Genomic DNA, 22,670 nt, shown 5'->3' with positions numbered 1-22,670 from the left:
TATGATGTGAACTCTGTCCTAGTCAATAACCGGTACAGCTCCCTCTTGAAAGTATACAATGAACCAGCACCCAACACAGCAGGTTGCAATGTATTCTACAGGCTCACTACTCTCTGGGAAAAGAAGAACCGCCAAACATCCAGTCGATTGCTACCCTTACATCATCTAAACCCATGTCCCCTGGTCCGGTCTGATCTGTTCAACTGAAATAGTCTATCAATAGGCATGCTATCCAGCCTTTTAATTATTTCATAGACATCTATCATGTCATCTCTGAGTGTACGCTGCTCTAAACTGAACAGACCAAGGCCCTTGAGACTATTCCAGTAGCTGATGTTCTTCTTGTAGCTCTGCTGTAGATCTTTGCCAAGGCCACTTCATCACCCACCATGTGGGGGTGGAGCGGAGGAGGGAGGGATTCAAAACTGGGCACAGTACTCCAGATGCATTGGTTGTGATCTTCAAAATTTCCTAGATTTAGGAAAGGTCCCACCGGATTGGAAGATAGCAAATGTAATCCCGCTATTCAAGAAAGGAAGGAGAGTGAAAACCAGGAACTACAAGCCAGTCAGCCTGACATCAGTCATCGGGAAAATGCAGGAATCCATTATTACGGATTTGGTAACAGGGTACTTAGAAAATCAGAATGGGCTGTAATTTGTGACCCTACAGACACGTACGAGGTTTGCATGCGCCCTTCAGGGCCACGCAAATTCTGGGTTTTCGTGCGAGAAGCTCAGGCGCGGTAAACTCTGAAATTGTGATCTGTCCAGAATTTTCCTAACAGATCCAGCGCATCCCCAGGCAAAGGGAATCCACGGGCGGAAAGTTGGGATATTTGCCCAACTTCTGCCCAGCAAAAGCACATGAAATTCTTGTGCATGTTATATGCAGGTTTCAGGCCTGTTTTACCAGCGTAAGAGTTTAAAAAAGCATAAATATAGTTTTTATCAATCATTTATACATTTACACACCTGTGCAATATGGTAAGTTTATTTTTAGCCCCTTTAAACATTTTAATTATTTTTCAGAAAATGAAATATTTGTTTTAAATATTTAATTAAATGCCATTCTATTTAATTTTAAATATGTGTTTTTTATTTATTTGCTGTGTAGATGTATTTTTGGGAGTATCCCCATTCATGCTTATGGGGTTTCCATATATACAGAATCCACATAAGTATGAATGGGATCCCATTCATTCATTCATTGGGCTGGCCCACGTGATCCCAGGGGCGCTTGCAATCCACGTGCACCCCTGAGGTACGTGAGCCTCTACCCGTGGGTACCCAGAGAAGTCCAGGACCGTGAATCTCCAAACCTCCCGGACCACCAGGTAAGGGCATTTTATTTGCAGATCAGAGGCCATTCATTGCGGGGAGCCACCGACCATAAATTCAGGGCTCCTATGATTAGGCAACATGGTTTTCTGAAATGTAAATCATGTTTGACAAATTTATTAGACATTTTTGAGGTTGTAACTAGCAGCGTAGGGGAACCAGTGGATACAGTATATTTGGAGTTCCAAAAGGCATTCGATAAGGTTCCAAATAAAAGGTTGTTAAGCAAACTAATGGCACATGGGTTTGGGGGTAAGGTATTAGCATGGATAGAGGATTGGTGAACAGAGAGAAAACAGAACGTAGGGATCAATGGTTCGTTTTCAGATTGTAAGGGTGTAACTAGTGTGGTGTCACAAGGGTCAGTGCTTGGGCCTCAGATACTTACAAACTCAGGAGCTGGAACATAAGTTCGAATTCTTGTAGCAACCCAGATGGAAATTAGGTACCAATAGTAATAAAAACAGAAAGTGTGAGAAACACTCAGCTGGGCAGGAAAATATGTGGAGCGAGAAACCGAGTTAAAGTTTCAGGTCGATGACCTTTCATCAGGTTGCTGTCCCAAGTCATACATTGCTGACCATATGGAATCCATTGTCAAGGGTGTGGAATCAGGGCACTTAGAAAATCATAACATGATTAGGCAGAGTCAACTTGGTTTTAGGAAAGATTTTGACAAATTCATTAGAGTTTTTTGAGAATGTAACCAGCAGGGTAGATAAAGTGCATGTCGCATATTTAGATTTCCACAAGGCATTCGATAAGGTGCCACATAAAAGGCTATTACAGAAGATACGGGTTCATGGGGTTGAGGGTAATATAGTAGCATGGATAGATAATTGGTTAACGGACAGAACACAGAGGGTGGGAATAAACGGGTCTTTTTCGGTTTGACAGGCTGTAACTGGTGGGGTGCCGCAAGATCAGTGCTGGGGCCTCAGTTATTTACAATCTATATTAATGACCTAGATGAAGGGACCGAGTGTAATGTATCCATGTTTTCTGCTGATACAAACCTAGGTGGGGCAGTAAGCTGTGAGAAAACCAAGAATGTGAAGAGGGATATAGGTAAACTAAGAGAGTGGGCAGTGAGGGGGCAGATGGAGTATAATGTAGGGAAATGTGTGGTTATTCACTTTGGTAGGAAGAATAGAAAAACAGAATATATTTTAAATGGTGAGAAACTTTTAAATGTTGATGTTCTGAGAAACTTGTGTGTCCTCATTCAAGAAGCACAGAAAGTTAGCATGCAGGTACTGCAAGCAATAGGTAAGGCAAATGGCATGTCGGCCATTATTGCAAGGGGGTGGGAGTACAAGAGTAAGGAAGTCTTGGAACAATTGTACAGGGTTTTGATGAGACCACACCTGGAGCACTGTGCACAGTTAAGGTCACCTTATCTAAGGAAGGATATACCTGCCTTGGAGGCGGTGCATCGAAGGTCCATTAGGTTGATTACTGGGATGAGATGGCTGTACTATGCAGAGAGATGATGTACTCTCTGGAGATTAAAAGAATGAGAGGTGATCTCATTGAAATAAAAAAGATTCTGAAGGGGATTGACAGGGTAGATCTGCCGCTGCCATGACACAGTTGGAGAGACAGGACTTCCTCGAGATAGGATCACAATCGTGAATAAGTTAATTCTAAGGAAGGAAACAAACAGGGAAATTATACAATAGCAAAATACTACGGTTGCTGGAAATCTGAAATAAAAACAGAAAATGCTGGAAAAACTCAGCAGGCCAGGCAGCATCCATGGAGAGAGAAACAGAGTTAACGTTTCAGGTCGAAGACCTTTCATCAGAATTGGAAAAAAGCAGGAAATGGAACAGATTTAAAAACAAGTTTAGGGGCTGGGAAATGGGTGAAGGGATGAAAGATCAGAAGGGACGGTCTGTGATAGGATGGAAGGCAGGAGAATTAAAGAAGCATTAAGAGATATTCAAGGCAAGAGGAGATGGTACTGGGACAGGTTAAGAAACAAAGGGTGGCTCTAGATGAAGTGTGAATTGTGCTGGCAGAATGAAAGACAGCTGCCATGTGGGAGGGAAAATAAAGGAAAAGGACAAAGAAAAAGTGTGGATAAAAAATATAAATATGATAGGGGGCGAGGTTATGGTCTGTAATTGTTGGACTCTATGTTGAGTCCAGAGTTCGCCCTCCTACCATCTGGAAGATGCTACAGATGCATTCGCACCCGTACGACCAGATTTAGGAACAGCTTCTTTCCCAGGGCTGTCATCCTACTGAACTCCACAAATAAACCCTAAAGCCTGCACATCTGCCGATGCACTTTATTATGGTCATATTTATGCTAATATATATGTACAAATGTATGTTGAAATGTTTAAGTTTCCTAATCCAAATTGTACACTCTCGGGAGCCGCAAGCCTACATTTCGTTGTACTGCACTTGTGCACTAACAATGACAATAAAAGTTGATTTGATTGATTGATTTGATTTGAGAGGGCTGTAAAGTGCCTAACCGAAAGGTGAGGTGCTGTTCCTCGAGCTTACACTGAGCTTCCATGGAGCAATGCAAGAGGCCGAGGACAGTGAGGTCTGAGTGGGAATGGAGTGGTGAATTAAAGTGACAGGCGACCAGAAGCACGGGGTCCCCCTTACAGACTGAATGGAGGTGTTCCGCAAAGCGGTCACCCAATCTGCGGCTAGTCCCTCCAATGTAGAGGGAAATTATACGTCAGGATTGGGGCAAAAGTGACAGTTTGATGGCATTAGGGTGAAAATTGCAGCTTTGTTACTGCATCCAGTGCTGGGATCGAATAATTTGAGCTATGACAGGACTGTGTGCTGGAGACCGGGAAAAAAAATTAACTGCATAAAGTAAAGCATCAGTGATATCAGGTATATAGTAAAACAGAAAATAAATCATAATGGAAGGGGGTTATTCTTTACGCCAGTTGATAAATGTAATTCCTGCCCCTACAGGAAGTTTCCCAAAATGCACAGTCTTAGGTTCAGTTCTCACCCTGGATCTGGTGGCCTGTCACTTTCATTCACCGCCCCATTCCCACTCAGACCTCACTGTCCTCGGCCTGTTGCATTGCTCCATGGAAGCTCTACGTAAGCTCAAGGCACAGTACCTCATCTTTCGATTAGGCACTTTACAGCGTTCTGGACTCAACATAGAATTCAACAATTTCAGATCATAACCTTGGCCCCTATCAAGGTTATGCTACTGCTGAGAGTTTGGTAAGTGAGAGAGTTCGGGCAAGTGGGTAGTGAGGGGCTGTATTTGTCTTTCTTTTTAAAACCTTCATAAGTTGGTAAGTTATTTTAATTAGAGGTTTGATCTTCACCTAGAATAGGGGCAGAGGGTCTTTAAATAATATTATTAAATGTAATTAATTGCATAGAATGGGAGAGCAGGTGATGTGTTACTGCTGCGAAATGTGGGAGCTGGTGGACACCATTGTTGCTCACGGTGATAACATTTGCGGTAAGTGTTTGATGCTAGAGGAACACTGGCACCGTGTTGATGAGCTTCAGTCCGAGCTTCAGACACTGCGACACATCAGGGAGGGGGAGAGTTAACTGGACTCTATGTTTCAGGAGGTAGTCACACCTTTGAGATTAATTAATTCAGATGTAGTCCGTAGTCAGGGACAGGATGGTGTGACTAGGATTGAGGCAGGTACGGGGATCCAGGGGGTAGCTTTGGAGGAGCCGCAGCCCTTGCACTTGTCCAATAGTTTGAGGCTCTTACACCGTGTGGATGGGAATGGGGACTGCAGGGAGAATGAGCAACCTGGCCACAGCACCGTGGAAAGGGGGGCCATTCAAGTCAGGGGAGTTAAAAGAAATGCTGTAGTGGTAGGAGATAGTGTCATTAGGGGGATAGATAGGATTCTTTGCAGCCAAGATTGAGAGTCCCGAAGGCTGGGTTGCCTGCCCAGTGCCAGGGCTAAGGACATCTCATCTGGGCTGGAGAAAAACTTGGAGTGGGAGAGGGAGGATCCAGTTGTCGTGGTCCATGTTGGTACCAACGACATAGATAAGACAAGGAAAGAGGTTCTGCTGAGGGATTTTGAGCAGCTAGGGGCCAAATTTAAAAGCAGAACCACAAGGGTAATAATCTCTGGATTACTACCTGAGCCACGAGCATATTTGGCTAGGCTAAATAGTATTAGAGAGTTAAATGCGTGGCTCAAAGACTGGTGTGGGAGAAATGGGTTTTGCTTCTTGGGACACTGGCATCAGTACTGGGACGGGAGAGAGCTGTTCCGTTGGGACGGACTTCACTTGGCCAGTGCTGGGACTAGAATCCTGGCGAATTGAATAACTAGGGCTGTAGAGAGGACTTTAAACTAATTAGTGGGGGGGGAGGTATTAAGAGAGCAAAAAATAAAAATGACAGCGGAGAAGGCAATAGAGCAAGGTAGCAGGGGAATTATAAGCAGAGCAGGTCAGGAAGGGACTGAATGTATAAAGATAAAGATAAAGTAGTTCAAGGGGTAAAAGCAGGAATAAATTGTCACAACACATATTTGAAAATTCTTTATCTGAATCCACGCAGCATTCATAACAAAATAGACGAGTTGACGGTTCAAATAACTACACATGGTTATGACCTGGTGGCCATTACAGAAACATGGCTGCAAGGTGACCATGACTGGGAACTAAACATACAGGGGTATTTGACAATTAGGAAGGACAGACAGGAAGGAAAGGGAGGTGGGGTTGCTATGTTAATCAAGGATGGAATTACTGCAAAAGTCAGAAATGATATTGGGTCAAAGGATCAGGATAGTGAAACAGTTTGGGTGGAGATAAGGAATAATAAGGGGAAAAAGTCACTAGTGGGTGTAGTCTGTAGGCTTCCTAACAGTTGCAACTCTGTTGGTCGGAGTATAAATCAGGAAATAGTTGGGGCTTGTAATTAGGGAACAGCTATAATCATGGGGGATTTTAACATTCATATTGACTGGACAAATCAAATTGGGCATGGCAGCCTTGAGGAAGAGTTCATAGAATGCATTAGGGACGGGTTCCTTGAGCAGTATGTAAGTGAACCAACCAGGGCGCAAGCAATCTTAGATCTGGTCCTGTGTAATGACACAGGATTAATAAAAAATGTCCTAGTAAAGGATCCCCTTGGAATGGGTGACCATAACATCGTTGAGTTCCAAATTAAGTTGGAGGGTGAGAGAGTTGGATCTCAAACCAGCGTACTGAGCTTAAATAAAGGAGACTATGAAGGTATGAGAGTAGAATGGACTAACGTGGATTGGGAAAATAGATTATAGTGTAGGATGGTACAAGAGCAGTGGTCTACACTCAAGGAGATATTTCACAACTTTCAAGAAAAATATATTCCACTGAGGAAAAAGGGGAGTAAAAGAAAAGATAGCCATCCGTGGCTTCGTAAAGTAATAAAGGATAGTATCCAACTGAAAACAAGGGCATATAAAGTAACCAAATCTAGTGGGAGGATAGAAGATTGGGAAGCATTTAAAAGCCAGCAAAGAATAACAAAAAGATTAAATAAGAAAGGGAAGATAGATTATGAAAGTAAACTAGCAAAAAATATAAAAGCGGATAGCAAAGGTTTCTACAGTTATATAAAAAGAAAAATGGTGGCTAAAGTGAACGTTGGTCCCTTAGAGGATGAGACAGGGAAATTAGTGGTGGGGAACATGGAGATGGCAAAAACGCTGAACCAATATTTTTTATCAGTCTTTACAGTAGAGGACACTAAAAATATCCCAACACTGGACAAACAGGGGACTATGGGGGGGAGGAGCTAAACACGATTAAAATCACTAAGGAGGTGGTACTCGGTAAAATAATGAGACTGAAGGCGGATAAATCCCCCGGACCTGATGGCTTGCATCCTAAGGTCTTGAGAGAAGTAGCGGTAGGGATTGTGGATGCATTTGGCGATTATTTTCCAAAACTCACTGGACTGAGGAAAGTTCCCGGCTGATTTGAAAACTGCTAATGTAATGCCCTTATTTAAGAAGGGAAGTAGACAAAAGGCTGGAAACTATAGACCAGTTAGCCTAACATCTGTGGTTGGTAAAATGTTGGAGTCCACTATTAAGGAAACAGTAACAGGGCATTTAGTAGGACAGAGTGAGCATGGTTTTGTGAAGGGGAAGTCATGTTTGATAAATTTGCTCGAATTTTTTGAGGAAGTAACATACAGGGTGGATAAGGGGGAACCAGTGGATGTGGTGTATTTGGACTTCCAAAAGGCATTTGACAAGGTGCCACACAAAAGATTACTGATCAAGATAAAAAATCACGGGATTGGAGGTAATATACTGACATGGGTGGAAGATTGGCTATCTAACAGAAAACAAAGAGTTGGGATCAATGGTTCGCTCTTGGGCTGGCAATCAGTAACTAGTGGTGTTCCGCAGGGGTCAGTGCAGGGACCTCAACTCTTTACAATCGATATTAGCGATTTTGAGGAAGGGACCGCGTGCAATATATTCAAGTTCGCCGACGATACAAAGATGGCAGGGAAAGCAGTGAGTGAGGAGGGCATAAAGAACCTGCAAAAGGACATAGAGAGGTGAAGTGAGTGGGCAGAGACTTGGCAGATGGAATATAATACTGGAAAGTGTGAGGTTGTGCACTTTGGGAGAAAAAATCAAAGAGCAAGTTATTATCTAAATGGAGAAAAACTGCAAAGTGCTACAGTACAAAGGGATCTGGGGGTCCTGGTACATGAAACACAAAAAGTTAGTATGCAGGTGCAGCAGGTGATCAGGAAGGCCAATGGAATCTTGGCTTTTATTGCAAGGGGGATGGAGTATATAAACAGGGAAGTCTTGCTGCAGTTATACAGGGTATTGGTGAGGCCACACCTGGAATACTGCGTGCACTTTTGGTTTCCATATTTAAGAAAAGATATACTTGCTCTCGAGGCAGTTCAGAGAAGGCTCACTTGGTATTCCTGAGATGAGGGGGTTGACATATGAGGAAAGGTTAAGTAGATTGGGCCTCTACTCATTGGAGTTCAGAAGAATGAGAGGCGTCTTATCGAAACATATAAGATTGTGAGCGGACTTGATCAGATGGATTCGGTGAGGATGTTTCCGCTGATGGGTCAGACTAGAACTAGGGGGCATAATCTTAGAATAAGGGGCTGCCCTTTCAAAACTGAGATGAGGAGAAACTTCTTCACTCAGAGGGTGGTGAATCTATGGAACTTGCTACCCCAGAGAGCTGTGGAAGCTGCAACATTAAATAAATTTAAAACGGAGATAGACATCTTCCTAGCAGATAAGGGAATTAGTGGTTACGGGGAAATGGCAGGGAAGTGGACGTGAGTGTAGTTTCAGATCAGCCATGATCCTATTGAATGGCGGAGCAGGCCCGAGGGGCCGTATGGCCTACTCCTGCTCCTACTTCTTATGTTTTTATGTTTATCACATCTATATATATAGTTTCTTCTTTTTTTTATCCACACATTTTGTTTTTTCTTCCCTCCCTTCAGCTGTCCTTCATTCTACCAGCGCAATTCACAGCCCATCTAGAGGCATCCTTTGTTCCTCAACCTGTCCCATTTCCACCTCCCCTTGTCTTGAATATCTCTTAATGTCTCTCAATGTCTCTCAATCTCTCCTGCTTTCTATCCTATCACTGACCTTCCCTTTTGTTCTTTCATCCCCTCCCCCTTTTCCCAGCCCCCAAACTTGCTTTCCAATTTCCTGCTTTTTTCCAGTTCTGACGAAAGGTCATCGACCTGAAACGTTAACTCTGTTTCTCTCTCCACCGATGCTGCCTGGTCTGCTGAGTTTTTCCAGTGTTTCCTGTTGTTATTTCGGATTTCCAGCATCCGCAGTATTTCCCTTTCAGGTTAGAAGTTGGTTGGTCCAATCGGCCTCACTGCCCCAGGCTTAGTAATGTACAAAACAACAACAACAGAGGCAGGATTCCTGCCTGACCAGTGCAATTTGCCAAATACGATTTTCCCTTAACAAATGCAAGCTGACTTTCATCTATTAGCCCATACTTTTCCAAATCCAATTAATATTCTCCTGGATTATTGTCTTTAAAGTTTTCCCCACCACCGATGCAAGGCTGACTGGTCTGTAATTGCAGGTTTTATCACTCTCCACTTTTTTGAACAGGGTTATAACATTTATTATACTCCAGTCCTCTGGCACCTTCCCCATTTCTCAGGATGGTTGGAAGCCAGTGACCAGATCTTCCCAATTTCCACGTTTACTTCACTCAGGAACCTAGATCCCATCTGGCCCACATTCCAATCCTCCCCTTGTTTGAGCCAGGCTTCCGTTATTGCCACTATATCATAATCCCATGTGGTAATTTTTGCCTGCAGCTCACCAACCTTATTGACTGCGTTCTGTGTTTTTACACACATCTACTCTGAATCCCAACTTGTCTGCCTCTCATTTCCCCTTCTCTGATCCATCCTATTTCAGAGCTATTCTTTATTCTAAAGCTGTTTGCCACTCCCAGTCCTCTGTGTACCTCTGTGTCTCTCCTATCCATTGCTTCATCTCGGTGCCCCTCTCCCATCAAATTAGTTGACATCCTAGCACTCGTTAACCTCCGTGCAAAGTCATTGGTCCCAGCCCGATTGAAGTGCTACCCGTCCATTTTGTACAGGCGGCTCCTGCCCCAGAACTGGCCCCAATCCCCGAGGAATGTGACACCGTTTCTCCTGCACAGTTTCTCCAGCCACCATCATTCTGCCTTTTCTTACTGTCCCCACCCTCACTGGCATGTGACACTGGGAGTAATCCAAAGTATCCACCTTTGAGGTCCTGCTCTATACCTTCCTCCCTAGCTCCTGAGACTCGGACTGCAGGACCTCAACCCTTTCCTTCCCTCATTCCAACATGGAGCACGACTTCTGGCTGCTCCCCTTCCCCCAGTGGAATTTCCTGCTCTCGTTCTGTGACATAATTTACCCTGGCACCAGAGAGGCCACAGACCATGCGAGACTCACGTTGGCATTTGCAGAAACGCCTGTCTGTCCCCTGACTATTAAATCGCCCACAGCCACTGCATTCCTACACTTCGCTGTGCCCCCCATGCAGTCATTTGTCCCACGGTGCTGTCGATGTGATCTGGACTGTACACCTTCCAGGTGTCGTCACCCTCACCGGTATTCAGCACTGAAAACCGGTTTAGTTGCTCAGTCGAAGTCCCTGACAATGTGTTACTAAATATAAAACCAGAAAATGCTGGAAATACTCAGCAGGCCAGGCAGCATCTGTGGGGAGAGAAACAGAGTTAAAGTCTCAGGTCGATGACCTGTCATCAGAACTGGACAAAGTGAGACAGATTTAAGCAGGTACAGAGGCAGGGAAAGGGGAGGGGAGGAAAGAACAAAAGGGAAGGTCTGTGATAGGATGGAAGGCAGGAGAGATTAAATGATAAAAGGGATGATGGTGCAAGGCAACAAAAGGTGGGTCTAGAGGAGCAATAAATGGCAACAGGAGAACCATTACCAGCACCTGCTGTCTGAATAAATGGGAGTAGTGATTATGATCTGAAATTGTTGAACTCAATGTTGAGTTCAGAAGGGTGTAACATGCCTAATCAAAAGAGGAGGTGCTGTTCCTTGAACTTCTGTTGTGCTTCATTGTGCCGAGGACAGAGAGGTCAGAGTGGGATGGAGAATTAAAATGGCAAGCAACCAGAAGCTGAGGGTCATGCTTGCGGACTGAATGGTGGTGTTCAGCAAACTGAGCAGTCAATCTATGTTTTGTCTCCCCACTGTAGAGGAGATCGCCCTGTGAGCAGTGAATACCGTATACTAAATTGAAAGAAGTAGAAGTAAATCTCTGCTTCACATGGAAGGAGTGTTTGGGGTCCTGGATGTTGGGAAGGGAGGAGGTGAAAGGGCAGATGATAAATCTTAGTTTTCTTTTGTATTAATATTGTTCCATATGCTGTGTCTCTATAAGTATTTATAAGCAGTATGTTTGCATTCCAGCGCAATATGTAACCTCATGGCCCGGCATATCACTCACTCTACCATTACCAACAAGTCAGGGGACCAACCCTGGTTCAATAACGTGTGTAGAAGAGTATGTGGGGAGTAGCAGCAGGCACACCTTAAAATGCGGTGCCAACATGGGGAAGCTGCAACACAGGTCTACATGCATGCTAAAAAGCGGAAGCAGCATGCTATAGAGAGGGCTAAGCGATCTCACAATCAATGGATCAGATCAAATCTCTGCAGTCCTGCCACATCGAGTCATGAATGGTGGTGGACCATCAAGCAACTAAGGGGAGCAGGAGGCTCCATCAATATCCCCATCCTCAATAATGCTGGAGCCCAGCACGTGAGTGCAAATGACAATTCTTATGCGTTTGCAACCATCATCAGCCAGAAGTGCCGGGTGGATGATTTATATCGGTCTCCTCCTGAGGTACCCAACCATCACAGAGCCAGTTTTCAGCCAATTCGATTCACTCCATGTGAATATCAAGAAGCGGCTGAGTGCACTGGATACAGCAAAGCATGTGGGATCTGACAACATCTCAGCTGTCGTGCTAAACACTTAAGCTACAGAACTAGCCACACCTCCAGCCAAGCTGTTCCAGTACAGCTATAATACAGGCATCTATCCGACAATGTGAAAAACTGCCCAGGTATGTCCTATGAACAAAAAACAGGACAAATCGAAACCAGCCAATTACTGCCCCATCAGTCTATTCTCAATCATCAGCAAAGTGATGGAAATTGTCGTTGACACTGCTACCAAGCAGCACTTACTCACCAATAACCTGCTCACTGATGCCCAAGTTGGGTTTTTGCAAGGACCACTCGGCTCCAGACCTCACTATAGCCTTGCTCCAAACATGGAGAAAAGAGCTGAATTCCGGAGGTGAGGTGAGAGTGTCTGCCCTTGACATCAAGTTAGCAGTTGACTGAGTGTGGCATCAAGAGCCCTTGTAAAACTGAAGTCAATGGGAATCTGGGGGAAAACTCTCCACTAGCTGGAGTCACACCTAGCACAAAGGAAAATGGTTCTGGTGGTTGTAGGTCAATCATCACAGCCCCAGCACATCGCTGCAGGACTTCCTTAGGGCAGTGTCCTAGGCCCAAACATTATCAGCTGCTTCATCAATGACCTTCCCTCCAGCATAAGGTCAGAAGTGGGAATGTTCGCTGATGACTGCACAGTGTTCAGTGCCATTCACAACTCCTCAGATAATGAAGCAGTCCATGCCCGCATGCAGCAAGACCTGGATGACATTCCGGCTTGGGCTGATAAGTGGCAGGTAACATTCGTGCCACACAAGTGCCAGGCAATGACTTTCTCCAACAAGCAAGCATCGAAACACCACCCATTGACATTCAACAGCATTCCCATCGCCGAATCCCCCACCATCAATATTGTGGGGGGGTCAACATTGAGCAGAAAATTAACTGGACCAGCCACATTAATACCATGGTAAAAAGAGCAGGTCAGAAGCTGGGTATTCTGTGGCGTGTGTCTCATCTCCTGACTCCCCAGAGCATTTCCACCATCTACAAGACAGAAGCCAGGAGTTTGATGGAATACACTCCACTTGCCTTGATGTGTTTAGCTCCAACAACTCTCAAGAAGCTTGAAACCAACCAAGACAAAGCAGCCTGCTTGATTGCCAGCCCATCCACCACCTTAAACATTCACGCCCTCCACCGTACCGTGGCTGCAGTGTGTACCATCTCCAAGATGCACTGAAGCAACTCACCAAGGCTTCTTCGGCAGCACCTCCCAAACCCGTGACCTCTTCCACCTAGAAGGACAGGGGCATCAGGCACAAGGGAACAGCACCACCTCCAAGTTCCCCACCAAGTCATATACCATCCTGACTTGGAAGTATATCGCCATTCATTCATCGTTGCTGGGTCAAAATCCTGGAACTCCCTCCCTATCAGCACCGCAGCATACCTTCACCACACGGACTGCAGTGGTTCAAGAAGGCTGTTCACCACCACCTTATCAAGGGATACTAGGGATGGGCAATAAATGCTGGCCTTGGTAGCGATGCCCACATCCCATGAATGATTTTAAAAAACAGACTCGAGGGGCTGAATTGCCTCCTCCTGTCACTATTAACAGTCTCAATGGTCTGACTGGCCTCCTCCTGTTCCTAAGTAACAGCCTTGAGGGGCTGATTGGGCCTCCTCCTAATCCTATGTAACAGGCTCAAGGGTCTGAATTGCCTCCTCTTGCTCCTATGTAACAGGCTCGAGGATTTGAATGGGCCTCCTACTTTTCCTATGCAGCAGTCTCGAGGAATTGAATGACGTTTTCCTGTTCCTATTGACAGTCTCCAGGGTCTGAATGGCCTCCTCTTGTTCCTATGGTAACAGGCTCGAGCGGCTGAATGGGCCTCTTTCTTTTCCTGTGAGGCAACTGAAGTTCAACCAAAAGCTTGAAATATGGAAGGAACTCAAAGTCTGCAGTTTTACAGCATTGCCTCCAGCCAGTGAGACTCCTTGTCTCTTGTCGAATCTCTGAACATCTGCCTCCCAGTGCACCTTGAAATCACTTAAAGGCAAATGGCCAGATTGAGAGAAAAGTGCCTGGTAGAGACTAAAGCTCTTCCAATTCTGCTTCAGAAATATTCCTTACCCTCACCCAATCTTGAAAGACAAGGGCAGCAGGTGCGTGGGAGCACCATCACCTCCAAGTTGCCCTCCGAGTCACAAACACCATCCTGAGTTGGTGATATATCGGCCGTTCCTTCATCGTCGCTGGGTCAAAGTCCCAGAACTCTCGACCTAACAGCACTGTGGGAGCAGCTTCACTACATGGACTGCAGCGGTTCAAGAAGAAGGTCCACCACCATCATCTCCAGGGCAATTAGCGATGGGCAATAAATGTCGGCCTTGCCAGCGATGCCCACATCCCAAGAATAACTTAAAAAAAGAGGGAACCCAAGGTAGATTACTATTGAATCTGCTTCCAACACCCTTTCAGGCAGTACATTCCAGATCACAACAACTCCCCACAGGAAAATAATTCTTCTCCTGGTTCCACTGCCAATGACCTTAAACCTGTGTCCTCTGGTTACCGACCGACCCTATGCCAGTGGAAACAATTTCTCCTTATTTACTCGATCATTTTGAACACCTCTATTAAATCTCCCTTTAAACTTCTCTGCTCTAAGAAGAACAATCCCAGTTTCTCTAAGTCTCTCCACATAACTCTTCGCTGGAACCATTCTGGTAAATAATCTCTGCGCCTCTCTTAGTCCTTGGCATCCTTCCTAAAGTGTGTGGTGCCCAGAATTGGACACAATATTCCAGCTGGGGCCTAACCAGTGATATACAAAGGGTTTAGCAGGACCTCTTTGCTTTTGTGCTCTGTGCCTATATTTATAAAGCCCATTAACCTCCGTATGATTATTTCATCTTCTGGTCAATCTTGACCCTAGGGTGTCTCAAAAAGGGAAGGACTGCTCCTGATGAAGTTACCGAGGGCAATGTTTTGGAAACATGTTTTGCATTCCCCTCGTTGACATCCCACAGCCTGTTCCAGCAAAGTGACTGAACAACAGAGATAAAATAAACTGCGACTTAAGGGCAACCAGTAGCTGGATGGGTCTGTGAAAGTATGAACCTTGAAGCCCTGGAAATCCACATAGCAGTAATACACAGAACTGTCATCCGGACTGAGATTGTTGAAACTCAAACAACAATTCATCTGCTCCAGATCTCCACCCAAGACTGAAACAAAAGAATGAAAGCAGATTCAATAGTCACTTTCAAAAATCACGATGGGCCGAATGCACTCCTTCTGTGCTGTATGATTCTATGATTCTATATCTGCTCACTCTATGATTGAAGGACAAATCTGTTCCCTTTCATTAAGTGGTTGCTCTCTCAATCCAAGGGCTAGAATGAATCCAATTTCCTGAATAGCTCAGAAAGTAAATTGTAACTGATAGCAAGCGGAGAAAGGTTGAAATGTTTCATGTAGTGCTTCTCACAATCTTCCTTGGATTACAGATCCACCATGATCAAATTGAATGACAGAACAGGCTCGAGGGGCTGAATGGCCTCCTCCTGTTCCCATGATTGACCAGGGAATAGAAAATGAAATCTGGAATGTTCATTTCAATTGAATTGTTAGAGAAAGACAAGTGGACATGGGTTCAAACTGGTAGAAGACAAATTTAGGGCTGAAGCCAGCAAACTCTTTACACAATGAGTGATCGACACTTGGAATGAACTCAAGGATAGAGTAGGGGAAACATTTCTGGCATCATTTACTGAAAGACTGGTGGCTGCAATGGCGGGAGTGTAGGATCTCTCTCGATGGCTGAATGTCTGATCCGTAACTATCCTGTGATCCTGTGTTTGCAGCTCAGAGCTGAGAACTAAACAGATCATAGTTTTACTAACATTGGGTCAATTGCTCAGCGAATTACCTGAGACCCCCATCACATACACTCACTCTCAGTCTCACACACACAAACCCTCACACACATTCACTCTCAGTCTCACACACACACAAACACTCACACACAGACACACTCTTTCACCCAAATACACACTCACACAGACACACTTATACACACTCATATGAACTGTAATGTTTTCATGAAAGTTTGAAAAGTTGTGAGACTGTCGATAATGAAGGTGCTAATGATGTACAAGCTGTACGGAGCTCTGCAATTCACACCATGATCTGACCTGTGAGAGTTCTTATGGGCCAAGCAGCTTCTGCAGTTTAACCTTACTGCTAACTCTTACACCCCTTCTGCCCCGAGCTTGGACAATGTTGCTGTCAATGTATATTACATAATACATCGGGACTGTGAGGTAATCCTGGGAATTTATCAGATCTGTTGCTTGTACAGACTCAAATGGTTATTCTCTGCCTGCTTTTTCCCTTCTGTCTCCTATTTGACCCTGAGTTGAGCTTCCGACCCCCATATCCTCTCAATCATCAAGACCGCCTACTTCCACCTCCGTAACATCGCCCGTCTCCGCCCCTGCCTCAGCTCATCTGCTACTGAAACCCTCATCCGAGCCTTTGTTCCTCCAGACACGACGATTCTAACGCTCTCCTGGCCGGCCTCCCATCTCCCCCTCTGTAAAGCTCAGCTCATCCAAAACTCTGCTGCCCCATATCGTACCTCGCACCAAGTCCGGTTCGCCCAGCACCCCTGTGCTCGCTGACCTACATTGGGTCCCAGTCTGGCAATGGCTAGATTTTAAAATTCTCATCCTTGTCTTCAAATCCATCAATTGCCTCGCTCCCCTCCCTCTCTGTAACCTCCTCCAGCCCTACAACCCTCCGAGAGCTCTGCCGTCCTACAATTCTGGCCTCTTGTGCATCCCCGATTTTCATCGCCCCACAATTGGCGGCCGTACCTTCAGCTGCCTCGGCCCCAAGCTCTGGAATTTCCTCCCTAAACCTCTCCGCCTCTCTCTCCTCCTTGAAGACACTCCTGTAAACCTACCTCTGACCAAGCTTTTGGTCACCTGTCCCAATATCTCCTTATGTTAAAGTTTTGTCTGACCGACGCTCCTGTGAAGCACCTTGGGCCGTGTTTCTACATTAAAGGCGCTGTGTAAATGTAAGTTGCTGTTAGCTGGGGAATAAAATAGACAGGTGAACTATCTGAACAATGAAAATATCACATCTCTACAAACTGGGAGCCTGCAGGATTATTGGAGCTCTACCTGAAAAGGGGCAAGATTATCTGTTAACACTTGGAACAAAAATAACTGATAAAGGGATGTTTCAAATCCATCAGACCCTTTACAACACTGTGTGTGTGTGTGTGTGTGTGTGTGCTGTCTGCAATATTACTCATCAGCACTAGGGGGCGCTATTTGTGTAAAAATGCACATCTGTCGAAAAGGTCTCACCATTCGATCAGGATCTGCTTGAAGAGAGAACTTGCATTTATATAGCGCCTTTCTCAACCTCAGGAAGTCCCAAAGCGCTTTACAACTAATGAAGCACTTTTGAAAGGTGGTCACTGTAGTAGGAAGTGCGGCAGCCAATTTGCACACAGCAAGATGCCACAAACAGCAATGTGATAATGTCCAGATAATCTGATTGTTTATTGATGTTGGTTGGGGGGTATATTTTGGTCCCAGGATACCGGGGAGAACTCACCCTCCTCTTCTTCCAGGTAGTGGCCGTGGAGTCTTTTACATCCACCTGAGAGGGCAGACGGAGCCTGGGTCTTGGATAGCTCCTGGGTGACAATAGAAGGGGAATAAACACAGGCAATGAGGCCCATCTAAGGCTGCAGGAAGCTTAGATTGCAGGTGAATAGAATGATAGAATCACAGAATAGTACAGCACAGAAGGAGGGAATTCAGCCCAGCGAGTCTGCACCGGCTCTTTCGAAGAGCAATCCAGTTAGTCCCACTTCCCCGCTCTTTCCCCATATCCCTGCAAATTGTTCTCCTTCAAGTATTTATCCAATTCTCTTTCGAAGGCTATGATTTAATCTGTTTCCACTGCCTCATCAGGAAGTGCATTCCAAATCCTAACCACTCGTTGTGTAAAGAAGTTTTTCCTCTTGTCGCCTCTGGTTCTTTTGCCAATCACCTTAAATCTGTGCCCTCTGGTTATCGGCCTTTCAGCCAGTTTCTCTTTATTTACTCTATGTAAACCCTTCATGATTTTAAACAACTCTATCAATTCTCCTCTTAGCCTTGTCTGCTCTAAGGAATAGTTAGAAGTTACTTTGTTTAATCCAGCAGGATGAGCCACTGACGTGTGGGGCTGCCCAGTGTGTTCGTTACTTTCTGTTACTACATGAAAACAAATCATACTCATTGAAATAAGTGAATCCGATTCACAAAGATAACACCAGGGCTGAGAGGTTACAACGATCAGGAAAGATTGAACAGGCTGGGGCTCTTCTCTCTAGCAAAGAGAAGGCTGTGGGGTGACCTGATAGAGGTCTTTAAAATCAGCAAGGGGTTTGATAGTGTGGACGTAGAGAAGATGTTTCCACTTGTGGGCGCGTCCAGAACTAGGGGTCAAAAATATAATATAGCCACTAATCAATCCAAAGGAAGTTCAGGAGAAAAATATTTATCCAGAGAGTGGTGAGAATGTGGAATTTGCGACCACAGGGAGTAGTTGAGGTGAACAGCATAGACGTATTTAAGGGGAAGCTGCAGAAACAGATGAGGGAGAAAGGAATAGAAGGATATGCTGATAGGATTCGATTAGTTTAGATAGGCTGAGATGAAGAGGCGTTGGAGGAGGCTTGTGTGGACCTGTTGGGCTGAGTGGGCTGTTTCTGTGCTGTAAATTCTATGAATGTAATAACAACAACAACTTACATTCATATAGCGCCTCTAATGTAGGAAAACGTCCCAAGGTGCTTCACAGGAGCATTGAGAAACAAAGTTTGATGCCGAGCCACATGAGGAGATAATAGGACAGGTGACCAAAACCTTGGTCAAAGTGGTGAGTTTTAAGGAGCGTCTTACAGGAGGAGAGCGAGGCAGAGAGGTTTAGGGAGGGAATTCCAGAGCTTAGGACCTCGGCAGCTGAAGGCACGGCCACCAATGGTGAAGCGATGGAAATCAGGGATACACAAGAGGCGAGAATTGAAGGAGAGCAGAGATCTCGGTGGGTTGAAGGGCTGGAGGAGGTTACAGAGATAAGGAAGGGCAAACCATGGAGGGATTGGAAAACAAGGAGGAGAATTGTAAAATCGAGGCGTGGATCAACCAGGAGCCAATGTAGGTCAGCGATCACAGAGGGGATGGGTGAATGGGATTTGGGGCGAGTTATTATACTGGCAGCAGAATTTTGGATGATCTTAAGTATAAGGAGGGTGGAAGATGGGAGGCCGGCCTGGAGAACTTTGGAAGAGTTCAGTCTGGAGATAACAAAGGCATGGATGATGGATTCAGCAGCAGGTGAGCTGAGTTGGTGTGGAGACGGGTGATGTTACAGAGGTGGACGTAGGCGGTCCTGGTGATGGAGCAGATATCTGGTCAGTAGCTCATCGCTCCAGGGACTTGAGCACATAAATCTAGGATGTGCAGTGCTGAGGGAGTGCTGCACTGTCAGAGCTGCCGCCTTTCCGATGAGTCTCTTTTGCCCACACTCCGATCCCTGGTGGCCCCGTTGGGCCCCGGGTCGCACTGCGCAAGACCCCTCCCCTTTAAGAATGTGACACAGCGCCACCTAGTGCCGCGATATTCACTCGCAGCGCCCCAAGAGGGAGGCAGCATCACTTCCAGTAGCATCCCGCTTCCCTATTGCGGCGCTATCGATGAAATTCGGCCATGGGGGTGCTAAATTTTTCGGGGCGCTAGAAGTAGCGAAGTTAGTGTCCCAAAGGGGGCATGACTTAATTTATCCCCCAATGTCTTTCTTTCTTTTACTGTAAGGCAACAAGTGCCCTGGGCAGAGCCCAGTCTCCGCCCATTAGAATTCCCACCTAATGTGAGTACTTTTAATTTGATTTTAAAAAATCCTGCATTTTGCTATTGATCCAAAATAAACCGAATGTCCTGTTCGGCAATTCAGAATGCTGCAATGTCAGAGGGGCAGTCCTGAGGGAGCGCTGCATTGTTGGAGTGGCAGATTTTCGAAGCAGATTAGTAAGAGCGTTGCTCCCGATCTGGCCACTTGCTCTTCAGTGATCTGGAAGTGCACTGTGAGGCAGATGTTCAGAGGTTCCACCAGAGACAATGGGCCTCACCGCTTGGAGGCAATGGTGTAAAATGGAGGTGAGGGATTTTACAATGTGTGAAATGAGCACAGTGTTCTCATTACAAGGACTGATGTTGTTTCACCTGTTGTTGAGATCTGTGGGAATAATTTTGACTATTGCTGCATTAAACATCCTGAAACTTGAGTTCCTCACATATTTCTGGCTTTTGGCTGCACTTCAGTTGCCTCATAGGAACAGGAGGAAGCCATTTAGCCCCTCGAGCCTGTTCCAGCCGTGCCTCAGTGGGCAGCACCCTCGCCTCTGAGTCAGAAGGTTGCGGGTTCAAATCCCACTCCAGGGACTTGAGCACAAAAATCTAGGCTGATACTCCAGTGCAGTGCTGAGGGAGTGCTGCACTGTCGGAGGTGCCGTCTTTTGGATGAGACATTAAACCAATGCCTCGTCTGCTCTCTCAGCTGGAGGTAAAAGATCCTCTGTCACTAGTTGAAGAAGAACAGTGGAGATATCCCTGGTGTCCGAGACAGTATTTATCCCACAATCAAAATCACTAAAACAGATTATCTGGTCATTATCACATTGCTGTTATTGAGAGCTTGATGTGCACATACTGGCTGCCATTTTTCCTACATAACAACAGTGATTAAAGATCAAAAAGTACTTCATTGGCTGTAAAGCGCTTTGGGACATCTGGTGATCGTGAAAGGTAATATATTTCTTTAAAAAGGAACAGGAGGATGTCCAATCAGTCCCTCGAGCCTGTTACACATGAATAGGAGGAGGCCCATTCAGCCCCTCGAGCCTGTTACACAGGAACTTGAGGAGGCCCATTCAGCTCCTCAAGCCTGTTATAGAGGAACAGGAGGAGGCCCATTCAGCCCCTTGAGCCTGTTACACAGGAACAGGAGGAGGCCCAATCAGACCTTCGAGCCTGTTACACAGGAACAGGAGGAGGCCCATCCAGCCCTTCGAGCCTGTTACACAGGGGCATAAGGAGGCCCATTCAGCCCCTCGTGCCTGTTACACAGGATCAGGAGGAGGCCCATTCAGCTCCTCGAGCCTGTTACACAGGAACAGGAGCAGGCCTAATCAGCCCCTTGAGCCTGTTACACTGGAAAAGGAGGAGACCCATTCAGCCCCTCGAGCCTGTTGCACAGGAACAGGAGGAGGCCCATTCAGCCCTCTCAAGCCTGTTATATAGGACCAGGAGGAGGCCATTAAATCTCTCGAGCCTGTTATACAGGAATAGGAGGAGGCCCATTCAGCCCCTCGAGCCTGTTACGTAGGACCAGGAGGAGGCCATTAAACCTCTTCTGTCAGTTGTATAGGAACAAGAGTAGGCAATTCAGCCCTTTGAGGATGTTACATAGGAACAGGAGGTGGTAACTCAGCCTTCGAGAATGTTACATAGGAGCAGGAGGTGACCATCTAGTCCATTGAGCCTTTGACCCAGGCCATTCAGCCCTTTGGGCTTGTTGCATCTTAACAGGAGAAGGCTCATCCAGCCCCTTAAGGCAGTTGCATAGGAACAGGAGGAGGCAATTCAGCACTTAGAGCCTGTTGCATACGACACATGATTAGACCAATCAGCCCTTTGGGCCTGTTGCATAGGAACAGAAAGTGTCCCATTCAGCACTTCGAGCCTGTTAAATAGGAACATGAGGAGGCAATTCATCCCCTCAAGACAGAAAAAACGGAACAGGAGGAGGCCATATAGTTGCCCTTCGCCTGTTACAATGGAACAGGAGGAGGACATACAGCTGATCTTAGCCTGTTACAATGGAACAGGAGGAGGCCATTCAGCTGATCTTAGCCTGTTACAATGGAACAGGAGGAGGCCATTCAGCTGCCCTTAGCCTGTTACAATGGAACAGGAGGAGGCCATACAGTCCATCGAACCTGTTACACAGGAACAGCAGGTGACACTTAGCCAATCGAGACTGTTGCAGAGGAATAGGAAGAGATACTTTCAGCACTTCAAGGCTGGTACATAGGTACAGGAGCCGGCCATTCATCCCCTTGAGTCTGTTAAAAAGGAGCAGGATGTGGCCAGTCAGCCCCTCGGGCCTGTTACACAGGAACAGGAGGAGGCCAATTCAGCTCCTCGGGCCTGTTACACAGGAAAAGGAGGAGACCCATTCAGCTCCTCGAGCCTGTTATATAGGAACAGGAAGAGGCCCATTCAGCCCCTCGAGCCCGTTACACAGGAACAGCAGGAGGCCCATTCAGCCCCTCGAGCCTGTTGCACAGGAACAGGAGGAGGCCCATTCAGCCCCTCGAGCCTGTTACACTGCAACAGGAGGAGGCCCATTAAGCTCCTCAAGCCTGTTGCACAGGAACAGGAGGAGGCCCATTCTGCACTCTGAAGCCTGTTATATAGGACCAGGAGGAGGCCATTAAACCTCTTGTGCCAGTTGTTTAGGAACAGGAGTAGGCCCAATAAGCATCTCGAGCCTGTAGCATATGAACAGGAGTTGGTTGATGCAGCCCCTCGAGCCTGTTGTTAGGATCAGGAGTTGGTCCATTCAGTCCCTCGAGACCATAGCACAGAAAAAGGAGAATACCATACAGTCCCCTTGAGCCAGTTATATAGGAATATGATTAGGGCATTTAGCCCCTCGAGACTGTTACTTAGGAACTGGAGGTGACCATTTAGTTCATCGAGCCTGTTACATAGGTGCAGGAGTAGGCCATTCAGCCCCTTGGGCG

The 22,670-nt window shown here is 46.0% G+C and overlaps 1 pseudogene; it reads right to left on the bottom strand.

The window, feature by feature from the left end:
* Positions 1-17,555, bottom strand: part of LOC147098139 (scavenger receptor cysteine-rich domain-containing protein DMBT1-like) — a 108,233-nt pseudogene extending 90,678 nt beyond the window's left edge.
* Between the last annotated feature and the right edge of the window lie 5,115 nt (positions 17,556-22,670).

Source organism: Somniosus microcephalus, chromosome 30 (genome assembly GCF_052327205.1).
Source record: "Somniosus microcephalus isolate GS21.2 chromosome 30, FLI_Smic_1.0, whole genome shotgun sequence".
Classification (NCBI taxonomy): domain Eukaryota; kingdom Metazoa; phylum Chordata; class Chondrichthyes; order Squaliformes; family Somniosidae; genus Somniosus; species Somniosus microcephalus.
This window is presented reverse-complemented; position numbering and strand designations above follow the sequence as displayed.